The 19,372-nt window shown below is 33.9% G+C and overlaps 1 protein-coding gene across 2 annotated transcripts in view; it reads right to left on the bottom strand.

Annotated features, from left to right (window-relative positions):
• Positions 1 to 19,049, bottom strand: part of LOC124632417 (hemicentin-1-like) — a 167,215-nt gene extending 148,166 nt beyond the window's left edge. For both annotated transcript variants that reach the window (XM_047167254.1, XM_047167255.1), the window contains exon 1: positions 18,764 to 19,049. The gene's annotated coding sequence lies outside the window, so the exon portion shown is untranslated. The remainder of the gene's footprint in view (positions 1 to 18,763) is intronic.
• Positions 19,050 to 19,372: the final 323 nt, after the last annotated feature.

The raw sequence follows: 19,372 nt of genomic DNA, 5'->3' as shown, positions 1-19,372 counted from the left end.
TCTTTAAAAAAAAACGAGTCAAGTTTTAAATAAAGTATGTCATGTTATCAAATTCGCGAAATAAAGATTTCTTGTTATAAATGTGCTAGTGAATAGGATTTAGCCTACTCGAAATGGTGGTTTATTGTTGACCCTTAAAATTTTTCTCAACACGTGTCTTAAACATAACTAGTTGGCACACTTAGATGAAAGTAGCCTGTAGCCTAGATACGACTTAAAGAATTTTTCAAATCGGCCCAGTAGTTCCTGAGGTTAGCGCATCCAAAAAAAAAAACACTTGAACATTATAATATTAGTATAGCATTATCGTAATAAACAAAACAGCACAGTAACAAACCGAATCACTGTCTCTCAAGATACAGGTTTCCTAGTTTGAGAGGCAGGGCTTCCCGTTTTGTATACAGATTCAAGTCTAAGTTTATATAACATTGTGTTACTACCGAAGGTCATTTAACTGTGTTCATATAAAACATGTAAAATCTGTATTTTTGTGAAATAAAGTTATGTTCATATTATTATTTATTTTCAAGCATATAATTTACATTTTTAAATATTAAATATAAAAATAAAAAACATTTAAAAATATAAAAAATAGGTTGCCACCGATATCGGGCACAGGGTCCAAGGTACCGGTGGTTAGGGTCCCAGAGACAGAAACCTCCTCACAATACGTGCCGTATCAAGGAGTACTGCCTTCTGAATCAGTCCCCTGATCCAGCCGCCCAACGAGAGCCTCCTGAGGTGTTCGTCGAGGCTCTTGGCTATTAAACCATTGGCCGTAACGACAATCGGCACAACAACAGCCGTGTCGACACTCCACATGGCGACAACCTCGTGCGCTAAGTCGAGATACTAAATAAAGTTATTATTATTAGTTATTATTAAATGGTCAAGGAACTAAATACCCGGAATCCAAATCAAGTTATAATTACAAAATTCAGGCCAACTCCCCTTTAGTTTGAAACAGAAAGCAAAAACGTCTAAAAACCCGTTAAGTCTGTAATTAAGTGGGTTTGTTAAACCGTTAAGAGTTAACTTGTTTTCCCTGGCTCTGTCACTTACATAATAATTCTGTTTTAACTGTTTTAGACAAGTTTCGATGATACCCTTACAACAAAGCAGAAGCTAATTGAAGGAAATTAACTGGGTTTTGATACTGGTATCAAAAATTTCATTAGTTTTAATATAATTGAAAATTAAGGTCCGTTTTAAGTGGTGGCTTTTTCATCGTTAAAAAATTTGATTGTTGAAGACAAAATAAATACGTAAAATATTTTTTTATAGTGATAATGTCTATACAACTGCCCGGTATAAAGCAATGTGCTGCCTCAAATTTTCATGATATTTAATCATTCTGACGTAACATAATTTTCCTTTTCTTCAATCATAAAGCGTTTCCTTGTTTCTTTCATATCTTTTCAATTTTTTTCGCAAACGTGCAATAATGTTACAAAAGCAATAACAAAATTAGATATACACATAACCGGTTCATATATACTCATGTATACATATCATATAAATGGTATACATATCATACAAACAGTATACATATAATATATTATCACAATTCCTTTCGATCTCGCGTATGAACGGATAAAACTGTGAAATGAGTTGTCAAACCTTCATCAGAATAAATTATTATCAGTCCTTTGGAGAGAAAAATGATGGACGTCGTTATTTATTTATTGTTTACATATACACCGAATGTATATAAAACGATTGTTTATTTCATTTCTGCAATGCTGATGAGGTTTTGTTTAATTAACCTGTGTTATTTTTACCTTTCTCTTTTAAATATTAATTTAATTATAACTTTTGAAAGTTTATTGCAAAGTTTCTAAATTACTGTTACCCAGGTTCCCAACAGATTATGATGAAAAATAGATGAAGTTATTCGACCCAGTTAAAAAAACCCAGGATTAAATTAAAGTACAAGTTTAAAATCGTACATAGAAGTCATTCCTTGAACCTTAAAAAGCCGACCAGCAGCATAGCAAGTAACCCAATATAACTTTCACTCATCAACACCTAAAAATTCCGAATAACTAGCAACAAAGGAAAATTTAAAAAAAGCCCCTATCGTGAGAACAAGCGTTGTACTCGAGCGGCATTCACTTAATCTTTGACAATACCAGTGGCCGGTCGCGTGTTGCCAACTTACATTTTGTATGATCACGCACTATAAGGCGGGGCCACTAACACGGGCTTTCAAGGGCGTAGAGGAAATAATAATAATATATTATTGTGTCTAAAGGGCCGGAAACTGCCAAATCAGTAGCTTATTCATGTGATAATGTGTCGTGAATTAATTTTTGGGAAGTGTGAAGGACGGGTGATGGTGTAAGATGATTTTGGGTTTAAAGAACTTGTTGTGAACATTGATAGTTTATATACACAGTTAAGGAAAGCTTTGACTACCTCTTTGATAAGCCGCTGTAAATGAAATACAAAACATAGCTGAATATTTACGCAATTATTTTTCAAAGTAAATACATAGGTACATAGAGTACAGCAACAGTTGAATACAATCCAATTTCTTCCATAACTTTTCATCTCTTACAAAACACTTGACAATCAACCATTCACAAAGCAAGGAAGTTAAAAATCCAGAAATCATCGATGAAAAATTGAAATGGACAACCCTAATGAACTGGCACATCCCTTTGTACCCTTTTTACACGAATAAAAGGCACAAAAAGGCATTACGCAGTCAACCAGTAAAACAGACGAAAACTGGAGACTGAGTAAAAAAATTACCGTCAAGAGGTCAATAACATTTAGCCTTATAATAAAAAGATAGTTATAAATGAAACTCTTTCCGTTACTCTTCATACAGAATAATTAAATTAAGTTTTAAGTTCTATTGTTAAAATTTTACAACTATTAATATTTTTAACGGAATGTTGTATCAAAAAGTACGTGGAATATTTTTTAATTTGTTTTTTTGTTAAAATTCTAAAATGTTTCGTTGCAATAAAAAATCCAAAAAATATAATCTCGACACTGTTAATGAACCGATCATCGTTTAATTTGAAAATGAACTTACATTTTTCATATAGTTTGAATTTTAGTTTATAAAATAAAAAAATATTAGTTTCATATTTATATAACTAGCAATAAATTCCTCACAGGTAACACGAAAAGTTTTTTTTTGGTTTGCACTTTGGCCTCTTACCACAAAACGTATTTTAAAATTCGATATGGTAAGCGAAAAAATAACACACTCGGGCCGAAGGAAGCCGATGAAAATACCGTAGAAAATAGAATACCGTCGGGTATTCCGATACCCATAGCGGTATTTTTGATCAGCCACTTACGAATTTCCGATTTTGCACTTCGTTAAACGGGAAAAGTAGTGTGTGTTTTTTTAACCGACCTCAAGAATAGAGGTGCTCAATTTGAATGTTCGTGCGGCGATTTTCTCGCGTTTGGCTGAATCGATTTTGAAGCGGTTTTCGGCATTGTATTTGTCAGGCTTAGGAAAAGATTTTAGGTATATTATTGAAGACGTTTTATTTAAGAATTGCAATTCGTTTTTAAAAAGAGTCTTCATTGCAATAGTTTGGAAGAAAAAAGTCATTTCCATATTTATTAATTCTTAAGGCTTGTAATTGTAAAATATTAATATCTTGGGCTGATACAACACACATGTATAACTTAATTGCATTTATTTAACACTTTTGTACACATAGAACACAAACAATAATAAATAATAGGAAAAAATTGTACAAGGGCACAGCTTATCTCTAATGAAATTTCTTCCAGCAGGCCCGTTATGGGAGAGTTAGAAATAGAAGAGATAGGTACAGATAGACAGTGTAAAAAGAAAGAAGATATAACCAATATAACTATATACAATATACTAACATAAACTACTTAAATACATATATATATATATAAATATAAAATAAATACTATATACATCTATGACAGAGAGGAAAGATAGTGTTCTTTCAACTTGCGTTTAAACACAGCAACAGTCTGGCAGCTCCTCACCTCAGGCGGCAACTTATTCCACAGCCGTACAGCGTGCACGGTGAAGGAGTAGGAGTAGAAGTCAGTGGTGTGGGAAGGGAATTTAAGAAGGGATTTGAGATGTGTCCTGCAGGACGCATCAGGTGAGCGAAGAAAGGAGAAACGTTCCCGCAGGTACGAAGGAGATTTAGGATTAAAGAGGATATTAAAAAGAAGACACAAAATGCGAGTGTTCCTGCGAAGACGAATTGGGAGCCACTTGAGTTCCTTGCGAAAGTGTGAGACATGATCATACTTTTTAAGATTGAAAACAAAACGTATACAAAGATTTTGCAAGCGCTCAAGTTTATTTAAAAGCTCCTCAGTGGCATCCAGATAACAGGCATCGGCGTAATCTATGATGGGTTGGATGAGAGTCTGAGCAAGAGATATTTTGGTTTTCAAGGGCAAAAAGTATTGAAGGCATTTCAGCGCATGGAAAGTGCAGTAAACTTTACGACTAACTTCATTGACTTGAGCTGTCCACGATAAGTTTATATCAAGTGTAATACCCAGGTTTTTTGCTGTATTAGCGTAGTCAATCTGAACCCCATTCAAACTTAGAGGTGGTAGTGATGCAACATGTATGTTTTTCGAATGCATGTCAATGAATTTGCCCACGTAAGATTAATTTGAAGGCCGTCAATAATTAATTGTTGCATAAGTCCATTATCAAGTTAGGTAATAATTAATGGGGAACTAGCTATGAATTGCTTTTGCACCCTTGATCCTGTTATTTTAGTTGCGGTACAGCAAGGTCATTTCATAGATTTTTTTGCTTCAAGACAATGTTCATTTATACATCTACTCAGTTATCTGGCAATTTGGACGACAATTTTATTAACTGTCTACGCAGCTGTCTTTAAAAGTTTATAGCACTGAAAAGCTGTACCTACTAGGCAAAAATAAAGTTAATTACAGAAATTAGTTGTTTAAGTAAACAAACAACTTTTCAGTTTAATAAAAAGGCCAGAAGTCAAAGGTTTGCTTTCCACTATTCTTCACAACTTTATGAAGCTGAAATTGAAATTGAAACTAAGCGAATGGCAAAAAAACGGACCCCAATTGCACGTTGACTAATGAGAAAAAGATAGAGCGGGATGGCAACGTCGCATTGCATTAGGTTATTGAAAAAATGTTAATGTATGTAATTAAATGCGCATCACTGATGCAACGTTGCCATTCTGCCAAATTAAAATAATTATTTTAAACACAGACTAAATGGAATTGTTTTAAATTTTACATACATTCGTGGAGTTACGGCATTGACATATTGGCGCAAATATTTAATGACGCTTAAAAGGCTTAAAACTAATTTTGAGGTTGAATTGGCATGAATAATATGTATAACGATTCATTAATTTTAATTCAATAATGGGATAATTTTTTGTTTGATAAAAACAAAACGTAATATGAATTTAATATGTTGAATATGCATAGCTATTTATTCTGATATTTGTGTGTGTAATACAAGGAAATTTTTGAACCTCATAAATGTCGTGAAATAATTGCCATTAGGACAATTTCCCAACAATACATACCTATATATTTTTTTAATACTAGATTCCACCCACATCCTGTGACAATTACTTCGCGCACCCATGAAAATAGTCTAATTATGGCCAACCTCTATAACTGGGCTATGGGCACGGAAAGAATTTTACATATCGAACCGTTCCTGAATATAGGGCGTTCTAGCAAATGGACTTTTCAGCATTATAAGTTAGTATAGAATCTAAATTCATCAAACACAGCCAAATTCGCAGTAACATTATATTAACTGCACCATCCTGAAAATCCTTCATTAAGTACCACCATTTCAAGCAGACTTATAAGTACGAAAAGCTACGATCACACGAACATAGACCCACCCCTTGCTTACTTGTTGCATAATATAGGATTTAAACTTAGGCCGGCAATACACGGACCGCTTGAAGCAGTCAGGGGCGACGGCTTCAAGCTGCGAGTGCACAGTGAACTGCAGAGTTCTATGGACGCACATAGGCCCGGCGCCCATTATCGGCATCGGCACGACTGAGGATTTTATGTAGCAAATAGCAATATACATTAACATAATGACAATAAAGTAGAAATTTCCATTTTAATATATGGTCGTAATAACAAAAATATATGTTATGCTTGAGGCTGCTGTATCGGTAGCCTTAAGAATGCTACGGGGTGCTTCGGCATCCTTCGGTACACCGCTGGCGCCGCGGCACCACTCGGGGAAAGCTCATCGGGGACGCCTCGTCATCCTTAAGAACGCTGCAGCATTCCAAAGCATAGTTTCCGACAGTGTGCGCTTGCATGTAGTATGCTGAAAGATCCTGTTCCTTGTCGATGCCGATAATGGGCGCCGGGTCTATGTGCGTCCATAGAACAGTTCAGCAGTTCACTGAGCACTCGCAGCTTGAAGCTGTCGCCCCTGACTGCTTCAAGCGGTCCGTGTATTGCCGGCCTTACTGACTGCAAAATATGATAGGTTAGCACAATGCCTTACTAACCTATTTTCAACAGCTCATGGCTGGAAGGTCGAAAGGTTAAATATTCATGTGATTACTCGATGGTTTATTGAACATTTTAATAAGCTGTAAGCTGATTTTGGGATTATTTGTGCGGATTTTAGTGGGCATCGCTTAACGTATTTTGATTGTTAAAATATTTTGTGTTTTCCGTAATTGTGTATTCTTTGTGATAATCGAATTTCAATAAAAAGCTTATTTAAGGAGAACTTGATAATGCACAAGTACAGGTTAAGCGACGATTAACTTTTATCGAATTCCTGTCAGAAAAATAAGTTGTGTTAATTTTTTAACAAGATCATAACGTAAACAATAAATTTTAATCTACATAGGCGATTTACAATAAAAAGCTTTGATAATAAATGATAAAAAAGCATAAAGGGAACAAAATTAAACCACGTAAAAGACGTACAAAGCTCATGTCTAGATGTGACACGTGACGCCAATGAAAGAAATCTCCCTCGTTGTAATTCCGTTGCGAAAAAGAGATAGCGCTCTACAACTGCTATAACTCTATCCCACTCTAGCTAAAACAATGAAAGCAAAAATATGACGTAAGCAGTATGGTACAAAGTGTGTTCTAGAATCCGCAGTTTATAAAAAACCTTAGTTCATTAAGCATTTTAGAACTTTATTTAAACTGTTGGAAAGTATGAAACCAACCCACGATATGAATGCAGAACATTTTGAAAAAAACTTTAAATCAATTGTGCAACAAATTCTACAGATATGCATTTGCAATACATGGCAAAGCTTTTTATGCTTCGTGCGTGTTTAAAATAACTAAACACCGGCCCGTTTTGAACTAAGTTTAGAGTTTTAACGGTAAAACGTGTTGTTTGTACCTACACGTTTCCTATTGAATATTCATCGGTATGAAAACATGTTTATGAGATTTTCGATGAGGGGTTTCTGAATTAATTGAGTAGGAACTACGGTTTAATACGGCTGTAGCTATCTTGGCGGAAACATTATTTTACTCTAAAATAAAATTTCGTTGTTTAAAAATTATATTGTGTTAAGGATTTACCAACCCTTTTTTTTCTAAATTGTCGATTATTTTATGCTTATAAATCTATCAATCTGTATTTATACAGTCTACACTCCAGAATAGTTCCAAATAATATTTAAATTGTAATAGTCACATTTTTCTTTCGAATGTTATGATTTTTCATTCCAAGAAATCATTTTCTCCTTAGCCATAGCAAATGGCATTGGGTAAACTTTATTCGAATTCTGACAGAATTTTCAGACTTTTTTTCAAAAATCGATCAAATGCAGATTTGGAAACCACTATGCAAAATCCAAACCAACAAATTATATATTGACCCAACAAAAAAAAATCTTACCCAAACAACACAAAAAATGTTTCACCATTACCTACAAAAATATTCGTCGCTCTATAATGGCGGACGTAAAGTATAGATTGTACGATAATGTCATCATAGTTGCGTTGCATGACAGTATGAAACGGCAAGTGTAAAGCGATGCCCTAGCGTGGCTAATATCACGCGACGTATGGTTTGTAGATAAATGCTGTGTTAGTAACAAACACTTGTATGGAGAAGGTATTAAGGAAGTGGTTTGCAATTGTTTTGTTCTATAGACTTTCATTGGCCTATGACTAGTTTTTAACCTTTGACTTTGTATCGGATATCATGTTGTAAGAAAGGTATGGATAATAATGTAAAGGAAGAAGACCAGATATCATTGGACAGATTGTGTGTATGGCTATAAAAAAAATCGTAAGAGATTAATGTCAGACAGAGAAATATGAAAGAAAAAGATACATTGCGATTGTCGCAGTGTCAGCCAAAAGACGTCCACTGCTGGACAAAGGCCTCTCCCAAGGTTCCCCACTTTGTTCGATCTACAGCAACCCGCATACACTGCTTTCCGGCGACTTATTATTATTATTAAATACAATCACCGGTAATTGTTTCAAAAAGAAATTCATAGAAAATATGAATGATGCTCTAATATTTTCAAAAAGATCTCAGAATTAAAACATCACACAAATAACAATAACGACAAACACACGTAACTTTAAGAGGATTTAGCACAAAAAATATAAGATCTATTTAATTTCTAACGTAGGGCTTAACTCATAAAATAATCCGCCTATTCAATGAGGCAGACTTTTTCATAAAAGATGCGTTATTCATACACAAGCGTAGTGTGGGTTGATAGACATCGCATGAGAGATAAGACTACAACTAGGCCGTTATATCATTTATCTTCTTTAACGTGTATATTCTGAAAAGGCTAGGCAGGTGATCATTCTGAAAATATGGTCTGCCTACAGTTAATATTTTTTTAAAACGTGGTACGTTATTTATAAGTTGGTTAAATTATGTAGACAAATGCAGTTTAGCATAATATTGCATATGCAATTCTTGGTATTAGGTACTTCAAGTACCTGTAAAAGTTTTGTAAGACTATTTGTCATATAATTCTTTCTCATATAATTCTTTCTCATATTTTCTTTCATGAACTATGTTTGTACCTTCACTAGTATATAGTATCTATAGACCTGTGAAAATCTGCGACCTATATAACATGACAAATGTAACACTTGACATTGTATTCTTAGAATAGAACCACAAACAACATAAAACCCAAGCAATCCTCTTAACCACACGAACAAAAAGACAGGTGAACTAACCCGGAAAGCTCTTCTTTGTACTAACTAGACTTAGACTGTAGACTAAACAGTCGGCCGACAGTTGGCCCGAATAAAGGATTTTTTGTTAAGAAAACCATGAAATTAATCAAAGTTTTTAGTTGGTCTGATACCGACCAATCACTTGACTGTTATAATGTGCGTAACTGCCTCGTTGGTCTAGCTGCCGCAAGCGCGGCTGCTGAGCACGAGGTCTCGGGTTCGATTCCTGAGTCGGGCCACAAACGCTTTGTGGGTTTTAGAAGACTTTCACAAAGCAGCCCGGAGCCTGGAAGTTGGTGATTGACCCGTGCATCGGAGAGCACGTAAATGTCTGATCTCTCTCCGGTGGTGTCGGATTGCCGTCCCATCGGGCTATGAGAGTAAATGAATAGTGACGCAGTAAATGAATAGGGAGTGCACCTGTGTCTGCGCAAATGCTGGTGTACTATAATATGTCCTGCGCAGTTGGCTAATTTCCTTACATGAGAACATCATAATGTGCTTACTGCCAATCATTTTCATACTATTTGTGAGCCCAAACAAACGACTAAAAGTCTGCAGTTTGTCGATTCTCCTAGACTGTAAATAAAACATTATAAAGTGGATAGAAGCAACTAGGAAGTAAATTATTTAATGGCCGTCGATACGAGATTACCGTAATAGGTATTGTTAGACCGCAAATCAAATTATAGTGTTGGACTTAGTTTTATTTGTGGAACAGAACGGAACTCTTTTGTTTTTTAGTTGTTGAAATGTCGAATGTTATTTTGTTTTCGGAACAAAATTGGGGCTGTAGTAATTGAGAGAATACGGGGAAAATAGTCACTTACTTCACATTACCATCTCTATGCAGACGATTTGCAGCTTTATCAACATTGTAACGTTGAGGAGCTTCCTAGGACAATTGATGCCATCAATAATGATCTTGACAACATAAGTCAGTGGGCTAAGAGCTTTGGACTTTTGGTCAACCCTTCTAAATCTCAAGCTATCATTGTTGGTGGCAGATATTTTCTAAACAGGTTACAATCTCCTCCGCCGCTCTTGTACGATAATGTTATTATAACTTACTCTTCGCACGTCAAAAACCTGGGTGTGCTAATGGACAGTCAGTTGTCTTGGGGTAAACACATTGCGGAAGTAAGCAGGAGAGTATTTTGCACGTTTCAGTCTCTCAAACGGCTCCAAAAGTTCCTGCCTTTTTCAACAAAAATTACTCTTGCCCAGTCGCTTCTTCTCCCACTTTTAGATTATGCTGATGTCTGTTTCCTTGATGCGACTGAGGAACTTCTAGATAAGCTCGAACGTCTGCAGAATCTGTGCATCCGCTTCATTTTCGGGCTCAGGAAGTACGACCACGTGTCGGAATTTCGAAGTCGGTTGAAGTGGTTGCCTATTCGGCGGCGTCTAGATGCTCACATTCTTTCTTTTCTCTTCTCTCTTCTCTACAATCCCCGCTCACCAAGATATCTTCGGGAACGTTTTGAGTTTCTTGTTCCGAGAGGCAAACCTTGTCGCACTTCCTCATCTCTCCTTCTTCGTGTCCCTTCCCACACTACGAGCCGCTATGATGGATCGTTCACTGTTCGTGCTGTGAGACTGTGGAATTCCCTTCCACATTCGATACGCGAAAGCCCATCGTTGGGTGCATTCAAGAGACGAGTAAAGGAATACTATTTATCAACATGAATGACATTTATATTCGTAAGTATATATATATATATATATTTTATATGTATTATGTTTATGTATTGTGTAGTTTTACTACATATATATGTTTAGTAAATTGTTATTGGATATTTTTGTTTAGTTATCAATGTTTGTTGTGCACTTTTTAATCTACCCTACCACTATCAAATCTCTCCATGGCTTTAAGGTTGGCTGTAAGAGAACCCAATTCTGGGTTAAGCTCGCCATTGTACATAAACTGTCTTTATTATTTTATTATGTATTCTTAAGTGTGCAATAAAGAATATAAAGTATAAAATATTTTTTTCTTTGGCTAAATTAGGGTTATAATTTTTTTGTCAATAAATTGAGCTTTAAAATTCTTAACACCCCCAAACATTTTATGATACTATATGCATAATTTTAATTATTAAGATATTAAATAAATATAACAACATGTAAAATTGTGTGTGTATAAGCTAAATATCCCTTATTTAAATAAGTATCCGTTGGTGAAAATCGCATGATTTTTTCTCTCTATGGTTACTTTTGGCTGACCATCGGTAGCTTGGGCTATGTTCCCGATGCCAGTTGGTCACATTTTAAATGTTTTTACAAGACAAAAACTACTTATTACCATTTTAGCTACATATTAATTGTTTAAAACTGCTACTTCCCTATTGTTGTCTTTTCCCTTAAAGTTAGAAACCACACTACTACAGTCTCACACGATCACCTTGACTAATTAAAATCAGTCCCCAAAGAGAAAACGCTTATTGATCTTCCGTACATAAGTAAGTGATTGAACTAATTACGTACTTACTCAATAGCTTGGGAGTTTCAATGGTAGACCATTAATCGAATTAACTTGCTACCAATCTGCTAACATTTATACTTGGTTTATTAGCTCCAAGACGGTTCTGATCAAAATTGAATTCCAATATTTCATGAACGCTATGCCTTATTGATTATACGTCAATTTGTTTGTTGTTTAATTATTTTGTTCCTTTCGAAAACTGGTTAAAATTTCAGATCACTATATTACTAAAAGAAACACCCTAGGCACAACAATATGTATTGAACAACGAAAAGGGAACAAAATCAAGAAAACATTATTATTTCTCATTTTACTCTCTATTGTTTTTTACCAATTACAAAGACGAGAAAAACTTGATACGATGGAATAAAATTTGTTTTTGTACTAAAACATCATGAGTATAGTTCAACGGACGAACTATTGTATCAATAATGCTCATTAAAAATTTAACAAGTATCATACAATTTTGTTTGGAAACTTCGACTCAATAATTTTATTTATGCTGCTGCCGTCTCGGCTGATATGAATTTTAAATTCTTATTGTATTATTTTTTTGTTGTAATTTTGAATAATGATAGTTTATGGTTTTTTTTAGGAAGGTACTGAATGTGTTTTCGTTAATTAACAGTAAAATATTTAGGTATTTGTCCATTAAATGAAATTACAAAACTTTTTTTGGTTAAACAAAAAAAAATAGTTGTGTTCAAAAATATATAAAATATTTCACAAAATATTGTAGTATAATTGACTTTTGATACTGAGTAAACAATTATCGAAATTCTAAAAATACAGATAGGTATTTTTTTGCCGAATTTCTGCGAAACCCTAAATAAACGTGGTAAACAAAACACGTGATACAACAACTATTTGTGTTATTCTTTATTTCTCTGTATTCATAATGTATTTTTTTTATATAAATCGTCATTTAACTTCTAAAAAAATATTTCCATATTTGGAATTTCTGCCTTTATATCGAAAATAAAAAAAAAAAGTCTCGGTGGCCTAGTGGGTAAAGAACCAACCACCTGAGTATGAGGGCGCGGGTTCGATTCCAGGTCAGGCAAGTACCAATGCAACTTTTCTAAGTTTGTATGTACTTTCTAAGTATTACTTGGACACCAATGGCTGATAAAAAGGTGAAGGAAAACATCTTGAGGAAACCTGGACTATACAGTCTGAAATCACCAACCCGCATTGAGCAAGCGTGGTGATTAACTGTGCCCAGCAGTGGGACGATAAAAAGGCTGTAACAGTAACAGTATATCGAAAATCGTAAAAAGAATAATCAAGTAGTCTATTTAAAATAATCAAAAGTTCACGGAAAAGAGAAAAAATATGTTAGTAGGACTTGTACGATCCTATGACTTTGAAAATAATTATTTCTCAACATTTTAAAAGCATACTATACCTTTATATGTATTCTTATTTAGACTATACCTTTATATTTATTCGAAATAAATATTAAAATGTATTTTCTAAATTCAGGCATGTGTCTTAAAACAGACATTACTAGGAACACACCCGTGTCTGCCTGTATCTGCTGCCTAGATTTAAATCTAAGCTATTTATGTAATTTAGGAAATGCTGGAGTATTTTAGCACGCAAGAACAGTCTACTTGTATAGTTGGTCATATTCCTTATATTATTTATGTAATGTATGTTATGTATGTAAAATCTTTTCATGTATTTTCATGTCCCGTGGGAACTACTGCCCTTACTGGGTGGTAATACATCTTGTAAGGTTTGTTACTACAGAAAGAGTTTAGCTTTGCAACTGTGAACGAATTTTTCAAATCAGTTCAATAGTTTTTGAATCCTTAGTAGGTAGCTAAAGAAAGATAAAATATTCAAAACTATTATAAATGAGGCAAAATGCATTATGGAATTTATTAACCCACTTTGTACTGTATTAAAATATTTTTATTAAAACAACAAAACCACAGAAAAAAAAAACTTGTTATAATAATGGCTAGATGGTAAAAAAATATTGAAGAAAGGATAGATATATAGTAATATGAACCCTGGCTCCGTTCAGCGCCGTCCAAAGAAAATAAGATTTTTCTTTTACACTTTTTCCAATCAACTTGCAAATTAAATTTAAAAAAGTCTCATTACTTTTAAAGAAAGCAATTAAATTAACTTAGATGTAGTTTTAGTTTGAAACTTAGGGTTAAGAAAATTTTGGTAGATGGTCAGATAATCTTGTGGGTATGTAAATGACATTGATGAATGTATTAAAGTATGTAAGTAGGTATGGCTAGTCGTGAAGAAAATTCTAGCTACATAACTTGACCACTCTGCACAAAAACAGTCTGCGCATACCCACAGCTTCAAATGGCAGATTGAATAGAGAGGCAAAGTTATTTGACGACAATTGTACGACCCTCGTATTCTCTTGTAGTTTGATCCGTCATTATTATATTTTTTTTACAATATAAATGTTACAAAAATAGTTACATTTTTATGAGTCAAGCAAAACCTGGAAAAACTTATTAATCGAAACGAATTCTCGACACGTACAAATAATGACATCAAACTCGAATCTCGAAGATAAGCACGAAACTGATCTCCATTCATTGCTATTCAGTGTATTCAAATAATAATAAATATTAAACTTTCCCATCTTAAGGAAATAGGTAAAATATCACATCTGAAATAATATTAGCCTATACCCAGTTTCAAGGAAAAGTAATACAGATACTTCTTCGAAATAAATTCACAAATTCGCCAGATATATTTCTCGCTGGAAATTATAAAATGATGTACGGCTGCGGTCTTATTCGAATGAAATATAAATATAATCAAAGGAAGTTATTATTTATGCCTCTTTTTTGATAAAATAGGTATAAAAGAAACTTGTAGGCGAGCTTAAGCGACACACTGCAAACTTTTAGTCAGCCGATAGTTTGATCGGGTGTCATCGTCACTATGAAAGTGAATAGGTGTGCGCACATTATAAACAAACAGTTATACGGCCAGCGTCAAGTTGATTAAAACACTGATTGGAATCATGATTGCCTTCAACATAAAATGTTCGTCAGATATTGGACCATTGATTCTATAGTAAAGCCACCATTTTCTAAACAAAGACAATTTAAGCTCTATTCCATTATATTGCTCTGGTTGGTTGACAGTTGTTATGAGTCGTCAAAAGCCCAAAAGACTGACAGCCAGTCATACCTACTAATAGGTATTGTATTACCTCGAAATCGGGTTCTGAAAAAAAAAATTGTTACAAAATATACTAAAAACCAATTTCTATGCTGTAGAAAATAGACAGATGTCTGCTTTTCAGAGCTTTTTTCAGAGTTGTGAATTCGAAACTTGGTGCATATGAGAGTTACTTTTTCATTCCTTATACATACGGGTTCGTAATATATTATGTACATTGTACATAGTCTAGTTTGTCTTGTACACCACTGACTTATTGTGAAGAAAGAAAAATATCGGAGAGAACTTGTACTAGAATCTTCAACACGCGATCTTGTTTATTCTTTGTTAGAAAAGCCTTCAGTTCTGTACTAGGAATATTCTATACAAGTCTGTTTCTTATGTGGTATTGAAATCACATGTGCCAAATTGGTCTTCATGTGCTTAGGTTGGACATGCACTGAATTTGGGCAATTTAAAAATTGTATGGCATAGACTTATCTTGATTGTTGATGGATCTAAGTAAAGACGTATGAAAGAACATTTTTAGTTAGTTAATTCTGTGTAGGTATTGTGTACTGTAGGGCGGTATGCAATTAAATCCACACTTCTGCCACACCTTCGCCACTAAAAATGCTATTTCTGTATAGCGACTCGCGCAATATTCTGTGACACACACATAAGGTTTGGTGAGATCTTATATATTATTAGAAAATAGGTTACTTAGCACAGCTTAAGATTGTAATTGACAGGTAGCTATGTGCGGTAAAGCGATAGGTATGTATTGAATCAATTTACTGCAAATATGTAGAGTATAAAATATATGTAGGTAGATCCTAAACTGCATATTTTACATAGACGAAAAGTGCCAAGTACCGTACAGTTTTTTTTCAAACCAATTATTACATTTAAATCATTAAAATAAATACAGAACACAGTAACAACTTCTCTTGGCAAGTGTTTCTCAAACTGTTTGTAACTTTTAAATAGTTTTATAAAAGGTCATATTATGACCCAGTTTACTAAGCACGGAATAAATAAGGTAGCTGCATAATAAGTTCATATACACTGCACGATCGATGTTCTATATTTAAACTGCAACAGCCTGTAAGGACCGTGCATAATATAGGTAGAAACTTGGTTTAACCTAGGGCAGATTATTATAATTATATATACTTGTAATGGGTATTTTAATTACTTAATATCCACCTTCAAGTACTGGTGAAGCTTATCAGCCTGCAATATATGCTGGACAGGTAAGGTCATAGCACTTGTATAATTTGATCTAAAACTTCAATACGGTCCGTATGGTACATAACCTAACATAATATAATAGTTTGTGAACTCATAGTGGCCTAGTAGTTAAAGCATCTGCCTCTAAAGTATGAGCGCATGGGTTCGAATTCAGATTAGTAACTGGTGAAGGAAAATATCATGAGCAAACGTAGTGTGGTGATTTTTCCTCTGTAGGAAAGATCTGTGCCCAGGCGTACGAAGTTAAAAATGGCTATAGATACAAAATATAATTGTGAGTCTACTAAGTTATGTATAAGGGAGATACGTATCTTCTTATTTAAATAATATTAATATAACCGCAATAAAATCCGTAAAAGTAGTTTTATTTCAGTATCTTCTCACGTCAAAGAAGAAGAACCGAACAAACATAATTCACGTTTATAAATAAACTTTCTAAGAAAGTGCACTAAAGCGGACTTAAGCTCTGCATCTAAAAGGTATTCCTATTAATTTCTCGTGAATGCAAAGAATTTAATTTTGATATTTAATTAAAATAATAGCTTCTATCTAGCTGGAATGTGCATTCAAAGATAGTATGCTTATTACAAGTTTTGTTATTTACTTGAACTAATATACTAGGAACGTATAATTGGAACTATTCCTTCTAATCACATCGTATAAAACAAAGTCGTTCTTTCTGTCCCTATGTCCCTTTGTACGCTTAAATCTTCAAAACTACGCAACCGATTTTCATGCGTTTTTTTAAATAGATAGAGTGATTAAAGAGTTGCATGTTTTTATACATATAAACATGTATAAAAACATGCATTCAATAGTGGGGAAATACTGTTATCCCTTGCGAAGTCGGAGCGGGTCGCTAGTATTATTATATGCTAGCTTCATCCCGTGAAATCACCCGCATCAGTTTGACAACTTCTTGGCACTAAATAGCTATTAATATGTATAGGTTATGAAAGCGCGTATGGCATATTTTCGTGACTTTGATTGTCGCTAAGGACAACTAAAATTGTGCTTAGTCTGATTTGAGGAGGTTACATAGGCAGTCGCTCCATACAAAACTCAGGTACTCAGATGCACTTGGTTAGACTGGAAGTCAATGTCAACATAGTTCGGAAAAGTAAGATGGTCTTACCACAAAAACTTAAACATGTGTCTAAGACTTGTCTAAAAAAATTGTGGCTGCAAAGTGGACCTTATTCCAACGTCATAATCTGTCATTTTTTTAGACAAGTAAGTTAAAAGTTTTTGTGGTAAGACGGATACCTAGAGTTTATGTTGGGTATCGTAGAGATATCCTAGAAAGGGTAACAAGGTAAGTTAGTTTTTATCCGGCTATCTCAAGTACTTTCCTGGGCGCGAGTGATATGCGAGCAACGACGAGGGAAATAGATAAAAGTATATAATTATGTACATAGTTATCATGTGAGAATGTTTAGCTAAATATGTGTAGAGCTTTTTCTATGGAAACTACACGTAAGAATTTACAGACAGTTCATAAAATTCGCATTTAAATATCAGGTAAAACATTTTTAAGAAAATCGTGAAAAAATAAATATTTGTCATAATTAAACTTGCGACAATATTAAAAGTTAATTAATTGTTATTTATGTATCTGAGTGTGGGCGATTTTCTTTTCAATCCCAAAATAAGCTACGTTACTTAACGTAACCGATAAAAATATTATGCAAGAAGATTATTAAATAATAAAAAATGTTATTTAAATAATTATTCAAATGTATCATATAATTTTGTGTATAAAGATTATTGAGAGAGCAACACTATGCTGCTTTTGTTTCATAAGCTCAACATTGAACACGGACTTTGTATGCGCGAAATACACATTGGTAGCAAATCATAGCAAATGTACTGATTATAGTTAAATTACCAGTTGTTAACCAGAGTATTTGAAACTCAATTAGGATGCAAAATGTTTGAATAGATATTGAAAAGATTTTCAAAGATAGAAAGGACTTTTTACTGATTACAAATATGAATCACGTTGGTAATCCGTTGTTGTAACTATGTACAGGTAACAATTACGTATAAAAAAATTGAGGCGCCTTATGATTTTGGTGTACGTTTTAATTATTTTATAATCAAAATAATTCCTGTAACTATAAAAATTAGGACCTGATTGATGTAAAAATTTTCCCATTTTATATACAGGGTGATTTTTACAATACAATTTTATTTGGAAGCTTTACGTGCTTATTATTACATAATGCAAATAATATAATTCTTGGAGCGTCAGCAACATCCTCTGCAAATAGGGATACGAGTCTACCCACAAAATGTCAAATATTGGTCAGGAGAATTAAGCCCCGAACGGACTACATTGTTTTGTTATAACAAATATGTGTATCAAATAATATAGATATGACATGTTCTGAATAAAATATAACGATGGATTTGGGAAAAAAAATGTGACTAATTTTTTCAGGAAAATTCAATGAAATTGAAAGCTCTAATCTCACAAAACCTCAGCCATAATATGTAGGTATGTCTTATTCACCATATTAATTTTAATAAAAATATATTTTTCAACGGTTTAGGATCATATTTTTGATTTCTCGTAAATATGTAGACTATCGTAGTCAGCATTGCATTGTCCAGTTAACACATTAATTTTAAATAAAATATATAGTAAAAAAAAGTTGATACGGAACTCACCTGAGCTTTTAAAATCCATTAACCATTAATAAATCACTTACATAAATACACACTTATATTTACAAAGTTTATTTAAGCAACTAAAATAAACAACAGCGAAGTTAAACTAACAAGAAACCAACTTCAAAGTTGTATATTACACTCACTAAAATTCAAGTTTAATTTTATACTTAATCATAATTTATAATACAGGGTGAGTTACACTTTTCAACGTATCTTTGACAGTTCGTCATGCGCGCGCGAAATGATGACGGAGCCAGCAAAAACCAGTTGAAACTGGTTCAAACTGGACGGCGTGCGGCCAATTACTGAGGACCGCACGCAAACCCGCGCTAAACGCGGTACTGCGCATGCTCCGGTACGATTGACACCCGCCAAGCTACACTAATACTGGAGAGAATATTCATAAGTTAGTTTTTAGTTTTGTTTAGAATGTTCCTCGCGGGAACCGAATGGGCCGTCGAGTTTGCGAAATCAAAACAAACGATATGCCATGAAGGGTATTAGTCCGTTTCGGGCCGTTCTTGTTATGTCTTTTGTAAATTTTCATGAAAATTTTGTTTTGGTTCTAAATGACGGCAAATTATAAGACTTGCATTGCTTTTGCAG

Source organism: Helicoverpa zea, chromosome 8 (assembly GCF_022581195.2).
Source record: "Helicoverpa zea isolate HzStark_Cry1AcR chromosome 8, ilHelZeax1.1, whole genome shotgun sequence".
Classification (NCBI taxonomy): Eukaryota; Metazoa; Arthropoda; class Insecta; order Lepidoptera; family Noctuidae; genus Helicoverpa; species Helicoverpa zea.
The sequence above is the reverse complement of the archived record's forward strand: the minus strand, read 5'-3'. Positions and strand labels throughout refer to the sequence as shown.